The sequence below is a fragment of the Phyllobates terribilis genome, unplaced genomic scaffold (assembly GCF_046119375.1).
Source record: "Phyllobates terribilis strain yellow unplaced genomic scaffold, ASM4611937v1 Scaffold_11__3_contigs__length_659146591, whole genome shotgun sequence".
Lineage (NCBI taxonomy): Eukaryota > Metazoa > Chordata > Amphibia > Anura > Dendrobatidae > Phyllobates > Phyllobates terribilis.
Window position 1 is genome coordinate 574497794 of NW_027362771.1, and position 23992 is coordinate 574521785.

Genomic DNA, 23992 nt, shown 5'->3' on the forward strand with positions numbered 1-23992 from the left:
GCAGCACAGAACGGGAAAGCCGGCGGTGAAGTCTTTTCACTGCCGGCTTCCCCGCCCGGGTCCTTCGCTCCCCGCTCCTTGGTGCTGCGCTCCCCGCCCGGTTCTAACTTACGATCGGGATGGGAGGTGGCGAGGGGAGCGGAGGATCTGGGTGGGAGGCTGCGGGGAAGCAGTATGGGGCTGTGTGATTGTTTAAAACTTCCCAGCTCCGGACACAGCGCAGCGCTTCTGTGACAAGTGAAAGCTGTCGGCACAGAAGCCCTGCGCTGTGTCCGGAGCTGGGAAGACACTGCGATGTGTCAGAAAAGTTCGCTAGGTTCTGTCTGTCTCCGCTGCTGGAAATACGCTGCGCTGTGTCCCAGGCCTGAGAAGACACAGCGCAGCGATGTGTCAGTTTCAGCACAGAAGCGCTGACTGTCTGGACCTACCGCCGCCGTATTTTAACTCCCTCCACCTTGTATTAACTCCCACATGGCAGAGATACGGCCACGGCAGCTTATTAACACCCCCAGAGTATCCCCGCATGTCAATTTCTGAAAGTTCAAAAACATTACCGGCGTATAAGACGACCCCAGACTAGACAGAAGATTTTTCAGTCTTCAAAAGTCGTCTTATACGCCGGAATATACGGTATATATTGAATAAATATATTTAAATAAATCGTATTTTCTCAGTTTAAGAAGAAAAAAATAGATATACATATCATATCTATATTTAAATACATATTATATATATATCATTTTATATACATATATTTAAATATATATTATAATATTTAAAGAAAAAATAAAAATTATGTGCATATATATATATATATATATATATATATATAATCTTTAACATTTTTTAGATTTTTCAAAAAATGTTCATATCTAATATTTATAATATTTAAAGAAGAAATAAAAATATATTTATATATACATATATATCCAAAAAAGACAAAGGCAGCAGCACTCCATTGTTCAATATAGGGCAAACTTTTTCAAGCTGGAAAAAGTTTCACATTTTGAACGAAACGTTGCCCTGACGTGATGGGTCAATAAATCCCCCTATATTGGACTATGGAGCGCTGCCTTTGTCTTTGCTGGACGTCTTGAGGTTTGGTTTTGCCTGTAAGGCGTATTTAGCACCCAATTGTTTTTGTAATAACTTTGCTAGTGCTGCACCTGTATTTTTCTAATTATATATTCATATAAATAAATATAAATATATATATATATACACACACATATGTACAGAATATATAGAATTTTTTCATGTATTGTTTTACATTTTCTGATATGTATATATATACACATATACTATCAGTACTATTTTGGGGTCTATATGACTTTTTTTATCTCTTATTATTCCATCATATTTTGGGAGGTGACCAAAAAAATCCCAGAGAATTTGCCATTTACACTTTCTTCTGTTTTGGTGCACGCCGTATATAATAAATAGTATTTTATATATGTACCCAGCGATAACAAATGTGTTAATTTTTTATTTATTTTTGGAAAAGTGGGTGTTTGATCTTTATACACACAGATATATATACAGTGCTGGCCAAAAGTATTGGCACCCCTGCAATTCTGTCAGATAGTACTCAGTTTCTTCCTGAAAATGATTGCAATCACAAATTCGTTGGTATTATTCTCTTCATTTAATTTGTCTTCAATGAAAAAAACACAAAAAGAATTGTCCTAAAGCCAAATTGGATATAATTCCACACCAAACCTAAAAAAGGGGGTGGGCAAAAGTATTGGCACCCTTTGAAAAATCATGTGATGCTTCTCTAATTCGTGTAATTAACAGCACCTGTAACTTACCTGTGGCACCTAACAGGTGTTGGCAATAACTAAATCACACTTGCAGCCAGTTAACATGGATTAAAGTTGACTCAACCTCTGTCCTGTGTCCTTCTGTGTACCACATTGAGCATGGAGAAAAGAAAGAAGACCAAAGAACTGCCTGAGGACTTGAGAAACCAAATTGTGAGGAAGCATGAGCAATCTCAAGGCTACAAGTCCATCTCCAAAGACCTGAATGTTCCTGTGTCTTCCGTGCGCAGTGTCATCAAGAAGTTTAAAGCCCATGGCACTGTGGCTAACCTCCCTAGATGTGGACGGAAAAGAAAAATTGACGAGAGATTTCAACGCAAGATTGTGCGGATGGTGGATAAAGAATCTCGACTAACATCCAAACAAGTTCAAGCTGCCCTGCAGTCCGAGGGTACGACAGTGTCAACCCGTACTATCCGTCGACATCTGAATGAAAAGGGACTGTATGGTAGGATACCCAGGAAGACCCCACTTCTTACCCCGAGACATAAAAAAGCCAGGCTGGAGTTTGCCAAAACTTACCTGAGAAAGCCTAAAACGTTTTGGAAGAATGTTCTCTGGTCAGATGAGACAAAAGTAGAGCTTTTTGGCAAAAAGCATCAGCATAGAGTGTACAGGAAAAAAAAGAGGCATTCAAAGAAAAGAACACGGTCCCTACAGTCAAACATGGCGGAGGTTCCCTGATGTTTTGGGGTTGCTTTGCTGCCTCTGGCACTGGACTGCTTGACCGTGTGCATGGCATTATGAAGTCTGAAGACTACCAACAAATTTTGCAACATAATGTAGGGCCCAGTGTGAGAAAGCTGGGTCTCCCTCAGAGGTCATGGGTCTTCCAGCAGGACAATGACCCAAAACACACTTCCAAAAGCACTATAAAATGGTTTGAGAGAAAGCACTGGAGACTTCTAAGGTGGCCAGAAATGAGTCCAGACCTGAATCCTATAGAACACCTGTGGAGAGATCTCAAAATGGCAGTTTGGAGAAGGCACCCTTCAAATATCAGGGACCTGGAGCAGTTTGCCAAAGAAGAATGGTCTACAATTCCAGCAGAGCATTGTAAGAAACTCATTGATGGTTACCGGAAGCGGTTGTTCGCAGTTATTTTGGCTAAAGGTTGTGCAACCAAGTATTAGGCTGAGGGTGCCAATACTTTTGTCCGGCCCTTTTTTGGAGTTTTGTGTGAAATGATCAATGATTGATTTTTGCTTCATTCTCTTTTGTGTTTTTTCCTTGCAAGCAAATTAAATGAAGAGAATAATACCAAAGAATTTGTGATTGCAATTAGTTTCAGGAAGAAACTGAGTATTATCTGACAGAATTGCAGGGGTGCCAATACTTTTGGCCAGCACTGTATATATATATATATATATATATAATTCTTCCTGCATGGAACAAGTTCTCATTGGCATAAAAATATACCTGAAATGTTGTAATTTCTAGAATATTGATCCTACAGCACATGGCCGATTCAGATCTATCTCAACCACCTATTCAGCCTCCTGGGAGACTGTCAAAAATTGCCATGCTGACTGTATTACGAGCCCTCATGGCGGGGTATTGGGAAAAGTTTTCAACTAGCAATAATCACGCCTCGGATAAACCTCATGGGCTATGATACTGCCACTGCGCAAAGCTGGAGGCCATCTGTGAGGAGCTGCGGCCTCCGGATCTGGGGCTCTGTCTACACTGAGGAGAGACAAAGTCATTAGGGGGCTGTGGGAGCAAAGGATTCTGGGAGTGGATATGCTAATAACACCCCTCCCCTAAATCTGTAATGGAAGAAAGAAAAGCCCCTCAGGCTGGGGGAGGGGAGAGGGTTTATCCTCCATCTGACCATAGTGTCACCACCTCCTGCTATACAGACTGTCAGCTCCTGCGTCCTGGGGGAACCTTCACTTATGTGTTACAGGATTGCATTACCAGGAACTTCCTGATGATGGCGCAAGAAGAGAAGCAATACTGTCATGCTGTGACCATATAATAACAAATAGTGACTTATAACCGCCAAACCATCAGCACATAATAACAGAAAATAGTGATTAAATACCGCCATACCATCACCACATTATAATACTAAATAGTGACTGAATACCGCCATATAGTGCCCTCTATACAGACTGTTCACAAGTTCCTATATTACATTACCAGTGATCGCCTGTTGTTGGCGCCAAAAGTGCAGCTAAGGAGAACAAAACTAACTGGAATCAAAGATATTACAGTAACCGTGATATTTTCTTGAACAGTCGCCATCATTTGTTCTTCCCTAGGTCTATTATATCCTTTAGAAATAGCGTTTATTGGTATCATCTTTATTAAAAGCTTCCACCTGAACAGGGACTTGAACCCTGGACCCTCAGATTAAAAGTCTGATGCTCTACCGACTGAGCTATCCGGGCTTCTGTACATGATCTCTGACACAATGACTTTCTCCTGTATTATCGGCCGTCTGCTCCTCCTTTCTGGTTACAGACTATCACCACTCACCACTATACGTTCTGTCCATTGGTTTCTACGTCCTGGAAGGGAACCGTCTCTTCTGTATTCCAGACCTGTCCAGCAATGCAGAGATGATCCCATAAGAGGCAACGATTGAATTGGAGGGAGGACGCCATCAGGGACTTGTAATGACTTGTGGATGGGACAGGATGATATTAGAGACTTATAATAAACTGGAGAGTGAGGTCGGACGCTATCAGGGACTTGTAATGACTTGGGGGTAGGGGAGGATGATATTAGAGACTTATAATAAACTGGAGAGTGAGGACGGACGCTAGTGTAGCACCCAGAGGGTTCGGTCGCTACAGAGGTATTGCATCTCACCCAGATGTGCGATATCTCACTCTCAGGTAAGGATGGAGTATGGCTCAGGACCCTGACACCTGCATGCATTACACCACATTTCCGGGGGACAGGGCGACAATGCTCCCACGGGAGAGCACAATTGTCCCTGATCCCTGGCAGGAGTGGGGAGGGGTCACCTAGGAAAGGGGGAACCCTGTGGTGTGTGGGTGGAGAGTGCAGATCCTGGGTGCACTGAGTAGGAGTATAAAGAGGGGAGCCATCTTAGGAAGTGTGTTCAGTCAGAGGGGAGCACTGACAGAGAAGGGCTCTGTGGAGCTCTGCTCCAGGAGGCGAGCCTAGCCTGAGAGGCCCAAGACTGAGAAGAGAAAGAGCAGAGATGAGAGGGAGCAGGAAAGGCTCCAGGAGAAGAAGGGACCCCAGAGGTACGGGCCATGCAGCAAGCCGGCCATACGCCCGCCGCTACCTGGAGGTAGGGTGGTCAGGCCAAGACAGGGAACCGGTTCCCTTAACTAGTGGAGGCAGAAACCACACTCAGCTAGTCACCGGAGGCTGTGGCATTGCATGTGTCACAGCCCCTCACAGTCCACGCTAGGAAGGGACCACATAGGGTCCAGGGAACGGAACACACGTCGCCCGCCAAGACCCGAGGCAGCTGGACAGAAGCGGTGTAAGGTGTGAAGCACGAAGAGCCAGAGAAAGGACACATGAAGGGGGTCCTGATAAGTACTCCAAAGATATCTGGGAGTCGGCCGAGCCCCTCACTTGGCGAACACAGTACGACGCGGGAGATTATGACCGGCCATAATAATCTGGATTAACAACTATGAGTAAAGACCCTGGACTGCACTGCAAAGACTCTGAGTCGTTTCTGCTGCGCCCTTGCACCACAACTCTCATCATCCACTCACGCTGCCCTGAGGCAATACTCTTCCTGTGGGGAGTCACACCATCTAGCTGCACACCTCATCAGCCTCAGCGGCCTGCCCAGCAGCGGCGGTTCCTCCTAACTGCAATCCACAGGTGGCGTAGTCGGACATTTAATAATCATAAAAAACACATTAATACACTGCCACTGGTTTGACCACTCTGATCCACGGGACTGGGTCACCGCCACGGTGACTACAACCCCCAGCATCCACTAAAAGGCCCAGTTCTGGGTTCCCCACACGGCCCAGGGGGCGCGTCACTATCAGGGACTTATATTGAATTGGGAGAAAAAGGAGGAGGACGTCATCATGGACTTTTAATGAATTAGTTGGTTAGAGAAGATGCTATACAGGGACTTATAATGAATTGACGTTGGGGAGGATACCCAAACGGACTCATAACGGATTGGGGTCTGGGAGTGGACACTATCAGGGATATATTATGAACTAGGGGTGGAAGAGGACACTATACAGGGAGCTGTAATCAATTGTGGGTGGGAGAGGCTGCTATCAGAGGCTTATAATGATTTGGGGGATGGGGAGGGACTTATAGTGATAAGAACTAAAAATAGTGACTGAAAACCACCATACTATAAACACATAATTGTAAATTCCCCCCAAAATTAAATTTGGGGGGAGGGGCGGATTCTAATTCCTCTTACTGTGGCTTTGCTTTTAATTTTGATTACGGTTATACCAGGAACACATGATTAAACCAATACTCACCTAAAACCGCCATCCCGTGACCACATTATATTGTCAAATAGTGACTGATTACTTCCATACCAAGACCATATAATAACACCAAATAGGGACTGAATACCGCCATATAGTCCCTCTATACAGACTGTCCACAAGTTCCTACTATGTGGAATATGTAACGAGCCCTCACTTATGTTCTAGTACATTACATTATCAGTGATCGCCTGTTGTTGGCGACAAGAGAGCAGCTAAGGAAAACATGGTCACCACCCAAGACTGTCCAAAATCAAAAGAATTATGGTAACCATGATTTTTTCCTGAATTGTCTCCATCATTAGTCCTTCTCTAGGTCTCTTATATCCTTATGAAATAACCTCTTTGTTAAAAGCTTCTGCCTGAACAGGGACTTGAACCCTGGACCCTCAGATTAAAAGTCTGATGCTCTACCGACTGAGCTATCTGGGCTTCTGTACATGATCTCTGACACAATGACTTTCTCCAGTATTATCGGCCGTCTGCTCCTCCTTTCTGGTTACATAGTATCACACACACACTTTCTCCTACAACTATCTGCTTTCTGCTTTTCTTTCCAGTTACACAGTATCACCACCTGTGCACACATTCTGACACAATGACTTTCTCCTGAATTATCGGCCATCTGCTCCTCTTTTCGGGTTACACATTATCACCACTTCCAACTATTCATACTGTCCATTGGTTTCCACGTGCTGGAAAAAAAATTCACTTCTGTATTCCAGACTTGTCCAGCAATGCAGAGATGATCTCATAAGACATAACGTTTGAATTGGGGAGAGGACATCATCAGGGACTTATAATGACTTGGGCGGTGGGAGAGGATGACATCAGGGACTGGACAAAGTCACCTGTGGCAAGTTAAAGGCGTGGGCAATATGAAAATCACACCTGAAACCAGATAAAAAAGAAGAGAAGACGTTGACTCAATCTTTACATTGTGTATCTGTGTGTGCCATACTAAGCATGGAGAACAGAAAGAGGAGACGAGAACTGTCTGAGGACTTGAGGACCAAAATTGTTGAAAAATATCAACAATTTCAAGGTTACAAGTCAATCTTGAGAGATCTTGATGTTCCTTTGTCCACGGTGCACAACATAATCAAGAAGTTTACAACCCATAGCACTGTAGCTAATCTCCCTGGACGTGTACGGCAGAGAAAAATTGCTGAAAGGTTGCAACGCAGGATAGTCCTGGGAAAAGGAGCCCCAGTCAGGTTCCAAAGAAATTCAAGCTGTCCTGCAAGCTGAGGGTGTATCAGTGTCAGCGCGAGCTATCCACCGACATTTGAATGAAATGAAACGCTATGGTGGGAGATCCAGGAGGACTCCCCTGCTGACCTAGAGACATAAAAAAGCTAGACCAAATAGTATGCGAGTAAGCCAAAATCCTTCTGGGAAAGCATTTTATGAATGAGACCAAGATAGAGCTTTTTGGTAAAGCACATCATTCTACTGTTTACCGAAAACAGAATGAGACCTACAAAGAAAACAACACAGTGCCTAGAGTCAAATATGGTGGAGGTTCAAAGATGTTTTGGGGTTGTTTTGCTGCCTCTGGAACTGGGTGATTTACTGTGTGCAAGGTATTATGGAATCTGAGGATTACCAAAGGATTTTGGGTCACAATGTATTGCCCGGTGTCAGAAAGCCGGGATTGCATCCTAGGTCATGGGTCTTCCAGCAGGACAATGATCCCAAACATACTTCAAGAAACCCCCAGAAATGAATGGAAACAAAGTGTTGGAGAGTTCTGAAGTGGTCAGTAATGAGTCCGGATCTAGATCCCATTGATCACCTGTGGAGAGATCTTACAATTGCTGTTGGGAGAAGACGCCTTCACATATGAGAGACCTGGAGCAATTTGCAAAAGAAGAGTCCAAGATTCCAGGTGAGAGGTGTAAGAAGCTGATGGTTATAGGAAGCGACAGATTGCAGATATTTATTCCAAAGGGTGAAACCAAATATTAAGTTGAAGGCGCCAACAATTTTGTGCGACCCATTATTGGGGTTTTGTGTAAAATTATGTCCAATTTGCCTTTTCTTCTCTGTTTTTTTTTGCGTTGTTCCAACACTCACAAAGGAAACAAACACGTGTAGAACAAAACACGGGGAATTATAATAATGTTCTGAGAAATACTGCAGCTTCTGGAACAATTTCAAGGGTGCCAACACCCTAGCCATACCATGACTACATGATAACACAAAAATATATAACATGACTATATGGAGAAATCTCCGGGGAAGCAGCTGACTAGATAGTAATCCTGTAATTGATCCCGCACGTTTCTTTGCTGATTCTCTTGTCCTCAGGGAAGTGAAATGTTACTTATAATTCTCAGCCCGACACATGTAACATACGGCTCCAATACAACTGTATACACGTAATTATCTCCCATAAGCACTTCTTTTAATACTAACACCATTATTCAGTCTCCTGGGAGACTGTCAAAAATTGCCATGCTGACTGTATTACGAGCCCTCATGGCGGGGTATTGGGAAAAGTTTTCAACTAGCAATAATCATGCCTCGGATAAACCTCATGGGCTATGATACTACCACTGCGCAAAGCTGGAGGCCATCTGTGAGGAGCTGCGGCCTCCGGATCTGGGGCTCTGTCTACACTGAGGAGAGACAAAGTCATTAGGGGGCTGTGGGAGCAAAGGATTCTGGGAGTGGATATGCTAGTAACGCCCCTCCCTTAAATCTGTAATGGAAGAAAGAAAGGCCCCCCATGCTGGGGGAGGGGAGAGGGTTTATCCTCCATCTGACTGCTCTTCAATAACTGAATACCGTCATATCATCACCACATAATAACACCAGATAGTGACTGAATACCGCCATACCATCACCACATAACAACACCAGATAGTGACTGAATACCGCCATACCATCACCACATAATAACAGTAAATAGTGACTGAATACCGCCATACCATCACCACATAATAACACCAGAAAGTGACTGAATACCGCCATACCATCACCACATAATAGCACTAAATAGTGACTGAATACCGCCATACCATCACCACATAATAACACCAGATAGTGACTGAATACCGCCATACCATCACCACATAATAACACTAAATAGTGACTGAATACCACCATACCATCACTACATAATAACACCAGATAGTGACTGAATACCGCCATAGTATAACTATATCACACCAGATAGTGACTGAATACCGCCATACTATCACCACATAATAACTCCAAATAGTGACTGAATGCCGCCATACAATCACCACATAATAACACCAGATAGTGACTGAATACCGCCATACCATCACCACATAATAACACTAAATAGTGACTGAATACCGCCATACCATCACTACATAATAACACCAGATAGTGACTGAATACCGCCATACCATCACCACATAATAACACCAAATAGTGACTGAATGCCGCCTAAGGCTATGTGCCCATGATGCAGAATGCTCCGGATTTTTTCCTGAGCGTTTCTGCATCTCCCTGGCAGAAAAAACGCATGCGGATTGTACATGCGGATTGTACATGCGGATTGTACATGGGGATTGTGCATGCGGATTGTGCATGCGGATTGTGCATGCGGATTGTACATGTGGATTGTACATGTGGATTGTACATGCGGATTGTACATGGGGATTGTGCATGCGGATGGTGCATGCGGATTCTACGTGCGGATTGTGCATGCGGATTCTACATGTGGATTGTACATGCAGATTATGCATGCGGATTGTACATGCGGATTGTGCATGCGGATTGTGCATGCGGATTGTACATGCGGATTGTGCATGCGGATTGTACATGCGGATTGTACATGGGGATTGTACATGCGGATTGTACATGCGGATTGTACATGCGGATTGTACATGCGGATTGTACATGTGGATTGTACATGCGGATTGTGCATGCGGATTGTACATGTGGATTGTACATGCGGATTGTACATGCGGATTGTACATGCGGATTGTGCATGCGGATTGTACATGTGGATTGTACATGCGGATTGTACATGCGGATTGTGCATGCGGATTGTACAGGCGGATTTTGCATGCGGATTGTACAGGCGGATTGTACATGCGGATTGTGCATGCGGATTGTACATGAGGATTGTACAGGTGGATTGTGCATGCGGATTGTGCATGCGGATTGTGCATGCGGATTGTACATGAGGATTGTACATGCGGATTGTACAGGCGGATTGTACAGGCGGATTGTACATGTGTTTTTCCTGCCAGGGACATGCGGATGTGGAGCGTTCTTCACATGCATTTCCTCATGCGGGTTGTCATGCGCTTTCCAGGTGATTTTGGTCAGAGGTTTATGACCCCAAGGCTATAGGGTCTAGGAGAGGGGGAAAGACAAAAAACACGGGCGCAGATCTAAGTGCAGATAATTTAGTACAACTCTCTTTTTTATATATTCTTTTTTAGAAGCTGATTTGCTCACCTTTGATGTAGCTTGTGGTATAGTGTATCGACCTATTAGGTCTGACTGAGATGCCTTGTCTCCTTGATGTGCAGCTATAGTCTGGAGACAACGGATCTCTCAGCCAGGAGACCGTGGAATGAAGATCAGGAAAAAATAAAAAGATTCATCCAGTCTATTCAGCGCTCCGAAACGACAGGCACCAGGTAGAAGTATTATAGATCTTCAGAAATTTACTTAGGATAAAAATCATCACAAAACGATACATAGAACAACGCGTTTCAGCTATAGATTTATACATATATATTGCCATATCTCACCTGAGGAAGGCTATTTTGTATAAATATATAGCCGAAACGCGTTGTTCTATGTATCGTTTTGTGATGATTTTTATCCTAAGTAAATTTCTGAAGATCTATAATACTTCTACCTGGTGCCTGTCGTTTGGGAGCGCTGAATAGACTGGATGAATCTTTTTATTTTTTCCTGATTTCCAAGCGATTTTAGCATCACTTGGAAAGTGCTTGACAACTTGGTCACACTATATAAATCCATGCAACCGGCGTAGATTTATATAGTGTGCCCGTAAAAGAATGGTAAAAATAAATATATACTTACCTTCTGATGGCCCCCGGAGTCCTTGTCCTGCCATGACGTCACCGCAGGTCCTTTTAGTCTACCGTGAGCTGCCGGCATGCCAGGACAAGGACTCCGGGGGTCATCAGAAGGTAAGTATAATGTATATTTTTTATTTTATTATATTTTTTACAGATACTATGGTACCTGGGTCTGGATGAGAGTCTCCTCTTCTCCAAACCCGGGTAACATCCGCACATTGAACCACATGGAATCCGCATGTACAGATGCAGTGATGCAGATGTCTTGCGGTCCAATGAAAGTCAATGGCGGCGAAAACGCCACAATTCCGCAAAATAATTGGTAGTGCTGTGGATTTTTCCGCAATGATAATCCGCAGCTGAATTTCCGCAGCATGTGCACAGCACATGGGGATTATCATTGGAGAACATGGCAGACCTTCTACCAAGCGTTTTTTAAGCATTTCTGCAGCGGAAAAGGTTAAAAAACACATAGTGGGCACAGAGCCATAGTATAACTATATCACACCAAATAGTGACTGAACACCGCCATACTATCACCACATAATAACTCCAAATAGTGACTGAACACCGCCATACCATCACCACATAATAACTCCAAATAGTGACTGAATACCGCCATACCATCACCACATAATAGCAATTTCTGGGGTCGGCTTCTTGAACTATTTATTCATTCCTTAAAGCAACAATGTAACAAACAGTACATGTGACCTTATCCTCCATACTGTGCCTGCGTTCACAAATCTGTATCTGTCCAAAGAAATATTGTTTAAATATTCTTTAATTAAACTTTATTAACAGTTTCCACCCAAACAGGGACTTGAACCCTGGACCCTCACATTAAAAGTCTGATGCTCTACCGACTGAGCTATCCGGGCTTCTGTACATGATCACTGACACAATGACTTTCTCCTGTATTATCGGCCGTCTGCTCCTCCTTTCTGGTTACAGACTATCACCATTCACCACTATACGTTCTGTCCATTGGTTTCTACGTCCTGGAAGGGAACCGTCTCTTCTGTATTCCAGACCTGTCCAGCAATGCAGAGATGATCCCATAAGAGGCAACGATTGAATTGGAGGGAGGACGCCATCAGGGACTTGTAATGACTTGTGGATGGGACAGGATGATATTAGAGACTTATAATAAACTGGAGAGTGAGGACGGACGCTATCAGGGACTTATATTGAATTGGGAGAAAAAGGAGGAGGACGTCATCATGGACTTTTAATGAATTAGTTGGTTAGAGAAGATGCTATACAGGGACTTATAATGAATTGTGGGACAGGGGAGCACACTATTAGGGACTTATAATGAATTGACATTGGGGAGGATACCCAAAGGGACTTATAACGGATTGGGGTCTGGGAGTGGACACTATCAGGGATATATTATGAAATAGGGGTGGAAGAGGACACTATACAGGGAGCTGTAATGAATTGTGGGTGGGAGAGGCTGCTATCAGAGGCTTATAATGATTTCAGGGATAGGCAGGGACTTATAGTGATAAGAACTAAAAATAGTGACTGAAAACCACCATACTATAAACACATAATTGTAAATTTCCCCCAAAATGAATTGATTCTAATTCCTCTTACTGTGGTTTTGCTTTTAATTTTGATTACGGTTATACCAGGAACACATGATTAAACCAATACTCACCTAAAACCGCCATCCCGTGACAATATATTGTCAAATAGTGACTGATTACTTCCATACCAAGACCACATAATAACACCAAATAGGGACTGAATACCGCCATATAGTCCCTCTATACAGACTGTCCACATGTTTCTACTACGTGGAATATGTAACGAGCCCTCACTTATGTTCTAGTACATTACATTACCAGTGATTGCCTGTTGTTGGCGCCAAGAGAGCAGCTAAGGAGAACATGGTCACCACCCAAGACTGTCCAAAATCAAAAGAATTCTGCTAACAATGATATTTTCCTGAATAGTCTCCATCATTTGTCCTTCTCTAGGTCTCTTATATCCTTATGAAATGACATTTATTGTTTTCCTCTTTGTTAAAAGCTTCCGCCCGAACAGGGACTTGAACCCTGGACCCTCAGATTAAAAGTCTGATGCTCTACCGACTGAGCTATCCGGCCTTCTGTACATGATCAGTGACACAATGATTTTCTGCTGCAGCTGTCGGCCGTCTGCTCCTCCTTTCTGGTTACATAGTATCACACACACACTTTCTCCTACAACTATCTGCTTTCTGCTTTTCTTTCCAGCTACACAGTATCACCACCTGTGCACACATTCTGACACAATGACTTTCTCCTGAATTATCGGCCATCTGCTCCTCTTTTCGGGTTACACACTATCACCACTTCCAACTATTCATACTGTCCATTGGTTTCCACGTGCTGAAAAAAAAATTCACTTCTGTATTCCAGACTTGTCCAGCAATGCAGAGATGATCTCATAAGACATAACATTTGAATTGGGGAGAGGACATCATCAGGGACTTATAATGACTTGGGCGGTGGGAGAGGATGATATCAGGGACTGGACAAAGTCACTTGTGGCAAGTTAAAGGCATGGGCAATATGAAAATCACAGCTGAAACCAGATAAAAGATCTGTGTGTGCCATACTAAGCATGGAGAACAGAAAAAGGAGACGAGAACTGTCTGAGGACTTGAGGATCAAAATTATTGAAAAATATCAACAATTTCAGGGTTACAAGTCCATCTTCAGAGATCTTGATGTTCCTTTGTCCACGGTGCACAACATAATCAAGAAGTTTACAACCCATAGCACTGTAGCTAATCTCCCTGGATGTGTACGGCAGAGAAAAATTGTTGAAAGGTTGCAACGCAGGGTAGTCCTGGGAAAAGGAGCCCCAATCAGGTTCCAAAGAAATTCAAGCTGTCCTGCAAGCTGAGGGTGTATCAGTGTCAGCGCGAGCTATCCACCGACATTTGAATGAAATGAACCGCTATGGTGGGAGATCCAGGAGGACTCCCCTGCTGACCCAGAGACATAAAAAAGCTAGACCAAAAAGTACGCGAGTAAGACAAAATCCTTCTGGGAAAGCATTTTATGGATGAGACCAAGATAGAGCTTTTTGGTAAAGCACATAATTCTACTGTTTACCAAAAACAGAATGAGACGTACAAAGAAAACAACACAGTACTTAGAGTCAAATATGGTGGAGGTTCAAAGATGTTTTGGGGTTGTTTTGCTGCCTCTGGAACTGGGTGATTTATTGTGTGCAAGGTATTATGGAATCTGAGGATTTTGGGTCACAATGTATTGCCCGGTGTCAGAAAGCCGGGATTGCATCCTAGGTCATGGGTCTTCCAGCAGGACAATGATCCCAAACATACTTCAAGAAGCCCCCAGAAATGGATGGAAACAAAGCGTTGGAGAGTTCTGAAGTGGTCAGTAATGAGTCCGGATCTAGATCCCATTGATCACCTGTGGAGAGATCTTACAATTGCTGTTGGGAGAAGACGCCTTCACATATGAGAGACCTGGAGCAATTTGCAAAAGAAGAGTCCAAGATTCCAGGTGAGAGGTGTAAGAAGCTGATGGTTATAGGAACCGACTTGTCAGGAATATTATAAAATATTGATATCAGGGACAGCTTAACAGAATATTAGCCCTTCTCCCATGCCCTCTGCTGTAGTGTTTGTCCAGAGATGACAATCATACAGTGTCTAATGCAAATTATCACCACTTGTCAGCACCGAGCTGTCCCATTTTCCTTCTGCCAGCACAAAGCCCGAATTAACGCAGGACTGATAAATAGTTATTCACACACGGCCAGGGAAGAAGTGTGAAAACTTCATTAGGGAACCAAGCCTCTTGTCTCTGAGAGAGCAGGGGGTAATTACTATGCGGGCTTGCGCTAATTTACATGTAACTGTTGAAGACCAGTTCCCCAGCTACAAAGGGGAATTTGCAGACATGATGACTCCGATATTAGATATGAAATAATATGAGTTCTATAGGTCCGACAATAACGGGACCCATATGTGGAGTAAGCAAATCAGCCCCGGAATATGCAGGTATTTTTCCACGGCCGTAACCAACATCGGGGGGCCGTAGTGAAAGAACCCCGGAATAGCAGACTGCAGCGTTGTGATGTGTAATATCAAAAGAAAGATAAAATCATGAGGGAAAATATGGCGTAGTTTGCGAGCTTCTGCGATTAACGAGCGATGAGTTATCGCAAAAGTCAGCATTTCTAATAAAAATCTACAGGCTGAAGACCGGCCCACATGATGTCACCGCAAGGGGCGTGTGGCCAGATCTCTCCTTAGGTATAAAGTAATCTATGGGGAAGACAGAAGTACTCATTGCTGGGGGGAATACGAATTATACGCAAAGGGTCCTGTTCAATAACAGCAATCTGGAGAACCCCCCCTCCCACTATATTGAATCGTCTCCGCGATCGTGTAGTGTAAGTAATTTTCACTCTTTACCCTGTTTATTTTCTGTAACTGTTTATGTATTTTAATGCCCCCTTTGTAACATCCTTGTATATATTTTTCCTAAACACTGCCTCCCTTTTGGATTAAATATAAAATTTAATAGTTCTGTTTCTTTTGTTCTGTAATCGTTCTCCTCCCCGAAGCCATAAACGCTACCGGGTTGGTTCCTGACCCGATACAAGTCCATTAATACCGGGCTGTATCAAACCAGAACTGGTGGCAGCATACCATCTGGAGGATTTGAGGAAGGCTGGCAGTGACGGTCGGAGGTGTGGATATATATTACTGGCGCAGCCAGGGAAATATATATATATACCGCCCTCACTGCAGAGGGCCTCAAATACCCAGTGGGCTACAGGACGGCCTCTCCGGCGACCACTCGCTCTAGGTGCAGTACCTTGACTGACCTGAGAGGCGAGGGGGCGCCAGAGAGTTGTGCCTGTATTGTGGCGTCACGGATTGGTGACGTGTAAGGGACAACACACCCCAGTATCTTCCCCCGCTGGTGGCAGCTTCCTGGCACTACTTACTCTAGGTGCAGTACCTTGACTGACTTGAGAGGCAAGGGGGCGCCAGAGAGCTGCACTCACCGGCCGGCAAGTTTTCCTGACGCGACTGTTGATATTTATTCCAAAGGGTGAAACCAAATATTAAGTTGAGGGTGCCAACAATTTTGTCCGACCCATTATTGGGGTTTTGTGTAAAATTATGTCCAATTTGCCTTTTCTTCTCTGTTTTTTTTGTGTTGTTCCAACACTCACAAAGGAAACAAACACATGTAGAACAAAACACGGGGAATTATAATAATGTTCTGAGAAATACTGCAGCTTCTGGAACAATTTCAAGGGTGCTGACACCCTAGCCATACCATGACTACATGATAACACAAAAATATATAACATGACTATATGGAGAAATCTCCGGGGAAGCAGCTGACTAGATAGTAATCCTGTAATTGATCCCGCACGTTTCTTTGCTGATTCTCTTGTCCTCAGGGAAGTGAAATGTTACTTATAATTCTCAGCCCGACATGTAACATACGGCTCCAATACAACTGTATACACATAATTATCTCCGATAAGCACTTCTTTTAATACTAACACCATTATTCAGTCTCCTGGGAGACTGTCAAAAATTGCCAAGCTGACTGTATTACGAGCCGTCATGGCGGGGTATTGGGAAAAGTTTTTAACTAGTAATAATCACGCCTCGGATAAACCTCATGGGCTATGATACTGCCACTGCGCAAAGCTGGAGGCCATCTGTGAGGAGCTGCGGCCTCCGGATCTGGGGCTCTGTCTACACTGAGGAGAGACAAAGTCATTAGGGGCTGTGGGAGCAAAGGATTCTGGGAGTGGATATGCTAATAACACCCCTCCCCTAAATCTGTAATGGAAGAAAGAAAAGCCCCCCAGGCTGGGGGAGGGGAGGGGGTTCATCCTCCATCTGACTGCTCTTCAATAACTGAATACCGCCATAACATCACCACATAGTAACATCAGATAGTGACTGAATACCGCCATACCATCACCACATAATAACACCAGATAGTGACTGAATACCGCCATACCATCACCACATAACACTAAATAGTGACTGAATACCGCCATACCATCACCACAAAGTGACTGAATACCGCCATACCATCACCACATAATAACACTAAATAGTGACTGAATACCGCCATACCATGACCATATAATAACACCAAATAGTGACTGAATACCGCCATACCATCACCACATAACAACACTAAATAGTGACTGAATACTGCCATATCATCACCACATAATAACACTAAATAGTGACTGAATTCCGCCATACCATCACCACATAATAACACCAAATAGTGACTGAACACCGCCATAGTATCACCATATATAATAAAACCGAATAGGGGCTGAATACCGCCATACCATCACCACATAACACCATATAGTGACTGAATACCGCCATACCATCACCACATAATAACACCAGATAGTGACTTAATACCGCCATACCATCACCACATAATAACACCAGATAGTGACTGAATACCGCCATACCATCACCACATAATAACACCAGACAGTGACTGAATACCGCCATACCATCACCACATAACACTAAATAGTGACTGAATACCGCCATACCATGACCACATAACACTAAATAGTGACTGAATACCGCCATACCATGACCACATAATAACACCACAAAGTGACTGAATACCGCCATACCATCACCACATAATAACACTAAATAGTGACTGAATACCGCCATACCATGACCATATAATAACACCAAATAGTGACTGAATACCGCCATACCATCACCACATAATAACTCTAAATAGTGACTGAATTCCGCCATACCATCACCACATAATAACACCAAATAGTGACTGAATACCGCCATAGTATCACCATATATAATAAAACCAAATAGTGGCTGAACACCGCCATACCATCACCACATAACACCATATAGTGACTGAATACCGCCATACCATCACCACATAATAACACCAGATAGTGACTGAATACCGCCATACCATCACCACATAATAGCACTAAATAGTGACTGAATATCGCCATACCATCACCACATAATAACACCAAATAGTGACTGAATGCCACCTAAGGCTATGTGCCCATGATGCAGAATGCTCCGGATTTTTCCTGAGCGTTTCTGCATCTCCCTGGCAGAAAAAACGCATGCGGATTGTACATGCGGATTGTACATGGGGATTGTACAGGCGGATTGTACAGGCGGATTGTACATGCGGATTGTACATGGGGATTGTACAGGCGGATTGTGCATGCGGATTGTACATGCGGATTGTACATGGGGATTGTACAGGCGGATTGTACAGGCGGATTGTACAGGCGGATTGTACATGCGGATTGTACAGGCGGATTGTACAGGCGGATTGTACATGCGGATTGTACATGTGTTTTTCCTGCCAGGGACATGCGGATGTGGAGCGTTCTTCACATGCATTTCCGCATGCGGGTTGTCATGCGCTTTCCAGGTGATTTTGGTCAGAGGTTTATGACCCCAAGGCTATAGGGTCTAGGAGAGGGGGAAAGACAAAAAACACGGGCGCAGATCTAAGTGCAGATAATTTAGTACAACTCTTTTTTTTATATATTCTTTTTTAGAAGCTGATTTGCTCACCTTTGATGTAGCTTGTGGTATAGCGTATCGACCTATTAGGTCTGACTGAGATGCCTTGTCTCCTTGATGTGCAGCTATAGTCTGGAGACAACGGATCTCTCAGCCAGGAGACCGTGGAATGAAGATCAGGAAAAAATAAAAAGATTCATCCAGTCTATTCAGCGCTCCCAAACGACAGGCACCAGGTAGAAGTATTATAGATCTTCAGAAATTTACTTAGGATAAAAATCATCACAAAACGATACATAGAACAACGCGTTTTATTTTTTTCTTTTTCTTTTTTCCTGATTTCCAAGCGATTTTAGCATCACTTGGAAAGTGCTTGACAACTTGGTCACACTATATAAATCCATGCAACCGGCGTAGATTTATATAGTGTGACCGTAAAAGAATGGTAAAAATAAATATATACTTACCTTCTGATGGCCCCCGGAGTCCTTGTCCTGCCATGACGTCACCGCAGGTCCTTTTAGTCTACCGTGAGCTGCCGGCATGCCAGGACAAGGACTCCGGGGGTCATCAGAAGGTAAGTATAATGTATATTTTTTATTTTATTATATTTTTTTACAGATACTATGGTACCTGGGTCTGGATGAGAGTCTCCTCTTCTCCAAACCCAGGTAACATCCGCACATTGAACCGCATGGAATCCGCATGTACAGATGCAGTGATGCAGATATCTTGCGGTCCAATGCGAGTCAATGGCGGCGGAAACGCCACAATTCCGCAAAATAATTGGTAGTGCTGTGGATTTTTCCGCAATGATAATCCGCAGCTGAATTTCCGCAGCATGTGCACAGCACATGGGGATTATCATTGGGGAACATGGCAGACCTTCTACCAAGCGGTTTTTAAGCATTTCTGCAGCGGAATTGCCGCTGCGGAAAAGCTTAAAAAATGCATAGTGGGCACACAGCCATAGTATAGCTATATCACACCAAATAGTGACTGAATACCGCCATACAATCATCACATAATAGCAATTTCTAGGGTCGGCTTCTTCAGCTATTTATACATTCCTTAAAGCGACAATGTAACAAACAGTACATGTGACCTTATCCTCCATACTGTGCCTGAGTTCACAAATCTGTATCTGTCCCATGAAATATTGTTTGAATATTCTTTAATTAAACTTTATTAAAAGCTTCCGCCCGAACAGGGACTTGAACCCTGGACCCTCAGATTAAAAGTCTGATGCTCTACCGACTGAGCTATCCGGGCTTCTGTACATGATCACTGACACAATGACTTTCTCCTGTATTATCGGCCGTCTGCTCCTCCTTTCTGGTTACAGACTATCACCACTCACCACTATACGTTCTGTCCATTGGTTTCTACGTCCTGGAAGGGAACCGTCTCTTCTGTATTCCAGACCTGTCCAGCAATGCGGAGATGATCCCATAAGACGTAACGATTGAATTGGAGGGAGGACGTCATCAGGGACTTGTAATGACTTGTGGATGGGACAGGATGATATCAGGGACTTATAATAAATTGGAGAGTGAGGTCGGACGCTATCAGGGACTTGTAATGACTTGGGGGTAGGGGAGGATGATATTAGAGACTTATAATAAACTGGAGAGTGAGGACGGACGCTAGTGTAGCACCCAGAGGGTTCGGTCGCTACAGAGGTATTGCATCTCACCCAGATGTGCGATATCTCACTCTCAGGTAAGGATGGAGTATGGCTCAGGACCCTGACACCTGCATGCATTACACCACATTTCCGGGGGACAGGGCGACAATGCTCCCACGGGAGAGCACAATTGTCCCTGATCCCTGGCAGGAGTGGGAAGGGGTCACCTAGGAAAGGGGGAACCCAGTGGTGTGTGGGTGGAGAGTGCAGATCCTGGGTGCACTGAGTAGGAGTATAAAGAGGGGAGCCATCTTAGGAAGTGTGTTCAGTCAGAGGGGAGCACTGACAGAGAAGGGCTCTGTGGAGCTCTGCTCCAGGAGGCGAGCCTAGCCTGAGAGGCCCAAGACTGAGAAGAGAAAGAGCAGAGAGGAGAGGGAGCAGGAAAGGCTCCAGGAGAAGGAGTGAAGGGACCCCAGAGGTACGGGCCATGCAGCAAGCCGACCGTACGCCCGCCGCTACCTGGAGGTAGGGGGGTCAGGCCAAGACAGGGAACCGGTTCCCTTAACTAGTGGAGGCAGAAACCACACTCAGCTAGTCACCGGAGGCTGTGGCATTGCATGTGTCACAGCCCCTCACAGTCCACGCTAGGAAGGGACCACATAGGGTCCAGGGGACGGAACACACGTCGCCCGCCAAGACCCGAGGCAGCTGGACAGAAGCGGTGTAAGGTGTGAAGCACGAAGAGCCAGAGAAAGGACACATGAAGGGGGTCCTGATAAGTACTCCAAAGATATCTGGGAGTCGGCCGAGCCCCTCACTTGGCGAACACAGTATGACGCGGGAGATTATGACAGGCCGTAATAATCTGGATTAACAACTATGAGTAAAGACCCTGGACTGCACTGCAAAGTAGTTTCTGCTGCGCCCTTGCACCACAACTCTCATCATCCACTCACGCTGCTGTGTCACCCTGGCCTGGATGCCACAAACTGTAATAAAGCTATGTCTGAGAGCAAGGGGGAGGTTCTCTGGTTAGGGGAACATTAGCATGCAATGCGTCCTGTCTCAGGCCAGTAGGGGGAGCAGGCTGCCCCTATAAAAGCTGGTACTGGGGACAGGGTTAGGGAGAACTGGATTGCCTGTCTCAGCTCTGAGACGTGTCCCAGAGTGGAGCAGGGACAGAAAGTTGATTGCACCTAAGAGGAAGTGTGGCAGGAGGAGAGAGCCACAAGCCAGAGACAAGAGGCGAAGAGAGCCTGTCTTGGCAGAGAAAAGACTTACTTTACCAGACTTTGGTGTCTGAGGCTGGAAGGATTCCACATCCCCCAGCAGAGAACCAGTCCGCAAGGGACTGTACATTCCTTGGCCTAAGAAGCCTGGAGGCCCTGCCACAACCGAAGGGACCAGTAAAGCCGTACAAGGCTGGGAGCAGAAAGGAACCCACGTCGCAGGCCATACAGGCGAGAAAGCACGGAAAGCTCGGAAACGTGGACTGTTACCCTATAAAGAGGAGATAGCCAGAAGGAGCGCAGAAAGCACGGTAGGCCTATACCCTCACCCTGACCAGGGCTAATTTCCCCGTTGCTCTCAGACATCCAGGTCCCCTCCTAGCTGGGACTGTTTGTGGGTCAGTTTACCTGTTTAGTAAAGACCCTGGACTGCAACCTGTTGTCTGTGTGCTCCTTGCTCCTCCAGCGCTACCATCACTCCCACCATCCACTATACTGCCCTGGGGCCGCACTCTTCCCGTGGGGAGTCACACTACCATAGCTGCACACCTCATCAGCCCCAGCGGTCTGCATGCAGCGGCGGTTCCTAATAACCACAATCCACGGGTGGCGTAGTTGGACATAATCAATATAACGGACTACCACTGGCCTGACCACCCTGAGCCACGGAACCGGGTTGCCACTACTACTCCCATCGTTCCCCCTATTGCCCGGATCAGAGTGCCCCACGGCCCAGGGGGCGAGTCAGCTTTGGCGTAGTCGGCAGGATTTCGTGCCCGCAACCACCGGGTACTGCGTGCCTGAAAAAGACTTTTGTAACTTACCTGTGGAGTCGTTTCCCACCATCCGGAGCCGATTCCCGCCATTAGACGCCATCTTGGACTGTTTCCCGCCGTCTTCTGCCGTCTTCCCGCCATCCGCAGCTGCTTCCCGCCATCGGACGCCATCTTCAGGACGCCGCGCGGGAAGAAGAGGGGCGTGGACGTCAAAACCGCGCGAGATCCGAAGCTCCGCCCCACGCACCGACGCTGCGCAAGGTCCTGGAAGGGAGAGACAGCGACGCTGACGTCATCAGGACGCGACGCCAGGTTCTCGTCCATAGCAGCAGCAGCGGAGCCGCGGCCTACAGAAGAGGATCGTCGGAAGGTAGGCCACGCTTGACTAGGGGGGAAGGAAGATGTCGGACACAGAGGCGCCCACTACCACCAACGCAGCTGCAGCAGCGGTGATGCCCTTTTCCCTGCCCTACATCCCTGGAGCGGCCTGGCTGCCCAAATACTCAGGGGAGCCCCATGCCCTAACTGACTTCAAGGAAAGGCTATACAGTTTGTTCCACGTTTACACCCTGACAGAGGAACAGAAGGTCAGCATATTAACAGGGCAGTTAACTGGGCGCAGCCCAGCGGGAGGTAAAATCATGGCCCACTGAGGAGAAAAGGACTGTGAAGGGTATTCTGGCCCGGCTGCGGGGTACCTTTGACACACGTACCTCCGCTGAAATTAAAATGAGGTTCTATGGATGTAAGCAGCGGGCACAGGACAGCATCAGAAACTATGCCCTAAATCTGCAGGAAGCCTTGAGGGCTATTCAACAAACTGACCCTGGCAGTGTGCAGGAAACGGACAAACTGCTAACAGAACAATTCATAGAAGGTCTGCTGTCTAGCGCCCACAGGGCCCAACTGCGCCTCATGTTCTTTCAGAACCCCGACCTGACCTTTGCCCAATTTAAGGACAGGGCCATAAGGGTGCTCCGTGAATCTGCAACCAGTAGCGCTATAAACCCCCAGCGCCCTGCTATCACCTACCACCAGGAGGCGGCGCCCTCCTCTATGGACTCCGTGGAGGCTGATGCACAGGCCCTGAACCAAGCCCCGTCGAAAGGCCTGCACCACCAAGTCCAGGAGCTAACCAGGAGCGTCGCGGCGTTGACCAGGACCGTCCAGGCGTTGCAAGTGGACCCGTCAAGACCCATCGAGCTGGCTTCAAGTCCGGAGGATGTCCCGTGGCGTCGACAGAGGAGGATCCCGTCGTTCCGAGGGAGGCCCACAGACCGCTACGCAGAGGATGGACAGCCCATTTGCCGTCGTTGCAACCAGCCCGGACACATTTCCAGGTACTGTAATTTAAACGGGTCCAACCTGGGGCGGAGGGCCGACCCCCAGGCATAAGATCACCAGGCCCTTATAATTGGCGTGATAAGTACGTTGGGGGGCGCCCGGTTTTACCCGTGGTGCTGGA

The 23992-nt window shown here is 45.6% G+C and overlaps 8 non-coding genes across 8 annotated transcripts; all 8 read right to left on the reverse strand.

Moving 5' to 3' along the window:
* Positions 1-3318: 3318 nt before the first annotated feature.
* LOC141168104 (U4 spliceosomal RNA) lies at positions 3319-3458 on the reverse strand. The gene has a single exon (XR_012251855.1). It is a non-coding gene; the product is annotated as a U4 spliceosomal RNA (small nuclear RNA).
* A 688-nt stretch (positions 3459-4146) lies between these two features.
* TRNAK-UUU (transfer RNA lysine (anticodon UUU)) lies at positions 4147-4219 on the reverse strand. The gene has a single exon. It is a non-coding gene; the product is annotated as a tRNA-Lys (tRNA).
* Positions 4220-6645: 2426 nt separating this feature from the next.
* TRNAK-UUU (transfer RNA lysine (anticodon UUU)) lies at positions 6646-6718 on the reverse strand. The gene has a single exon. It is a non-coding gene; the product is annotated as a tRNA-Lys (tRNA).
* Positions 6719-8719: 2001 nt separating this feature from the next.
* LOC141168073 (U4 spliceosomal RNA) lies at positions 8720-8859 on the reverse strand. The gene has a single exon (XR_012251827.1). It is a non-coding gene; the product is annotated as a U4 spliceosomal RNA (small nuclear RNA).
* A 3277-nt stretch (positions 8860-12136) lies between these two features.
* Positions 12137-12209, reverse strand: TRNAK-UUU (transfer RNA lysine (anticodon UUU)). The gene has a single exon. It is a non-coding gene; the product is annotated as a tRNA-Lys (tRNA).
* Positions 12210-13372: 1163 nt separating this feature from the next.
* On the reverse strand, positions 13373-13445 carry TRNAK-UUU (transfer RNA lysine (anticodon UUU)). The gene has a single exon. It is a non-coding gene; the product is annotated as a tRNA-Lys (tRNA).
* Positions 13446-16897: 3452 nt separating this feature from the next.
* LOC141168524 (U4 spliceosomal RNA) lies at positions 16898-17037 on the reverse strand. Its single transcript, XR_012252258.1, has one exon. It is a non-coding gene; the product is annotated as a U4 spliceosomal RNA (small nuclear RNA).
* A 3057-nt stretch (positions 17038-20094) lies between these two features.
* TRNAK-UUU (transfer RNA lysine (anticodon UUU)) lies at positions 20095-20167 on the reverse strand. The gene has a single exon. It is a non-coding gene; the product is annotated as a tRNA-Lys (tRNA).
* Positions 20168-23992: the final 3825 nt, after the last annotated feature.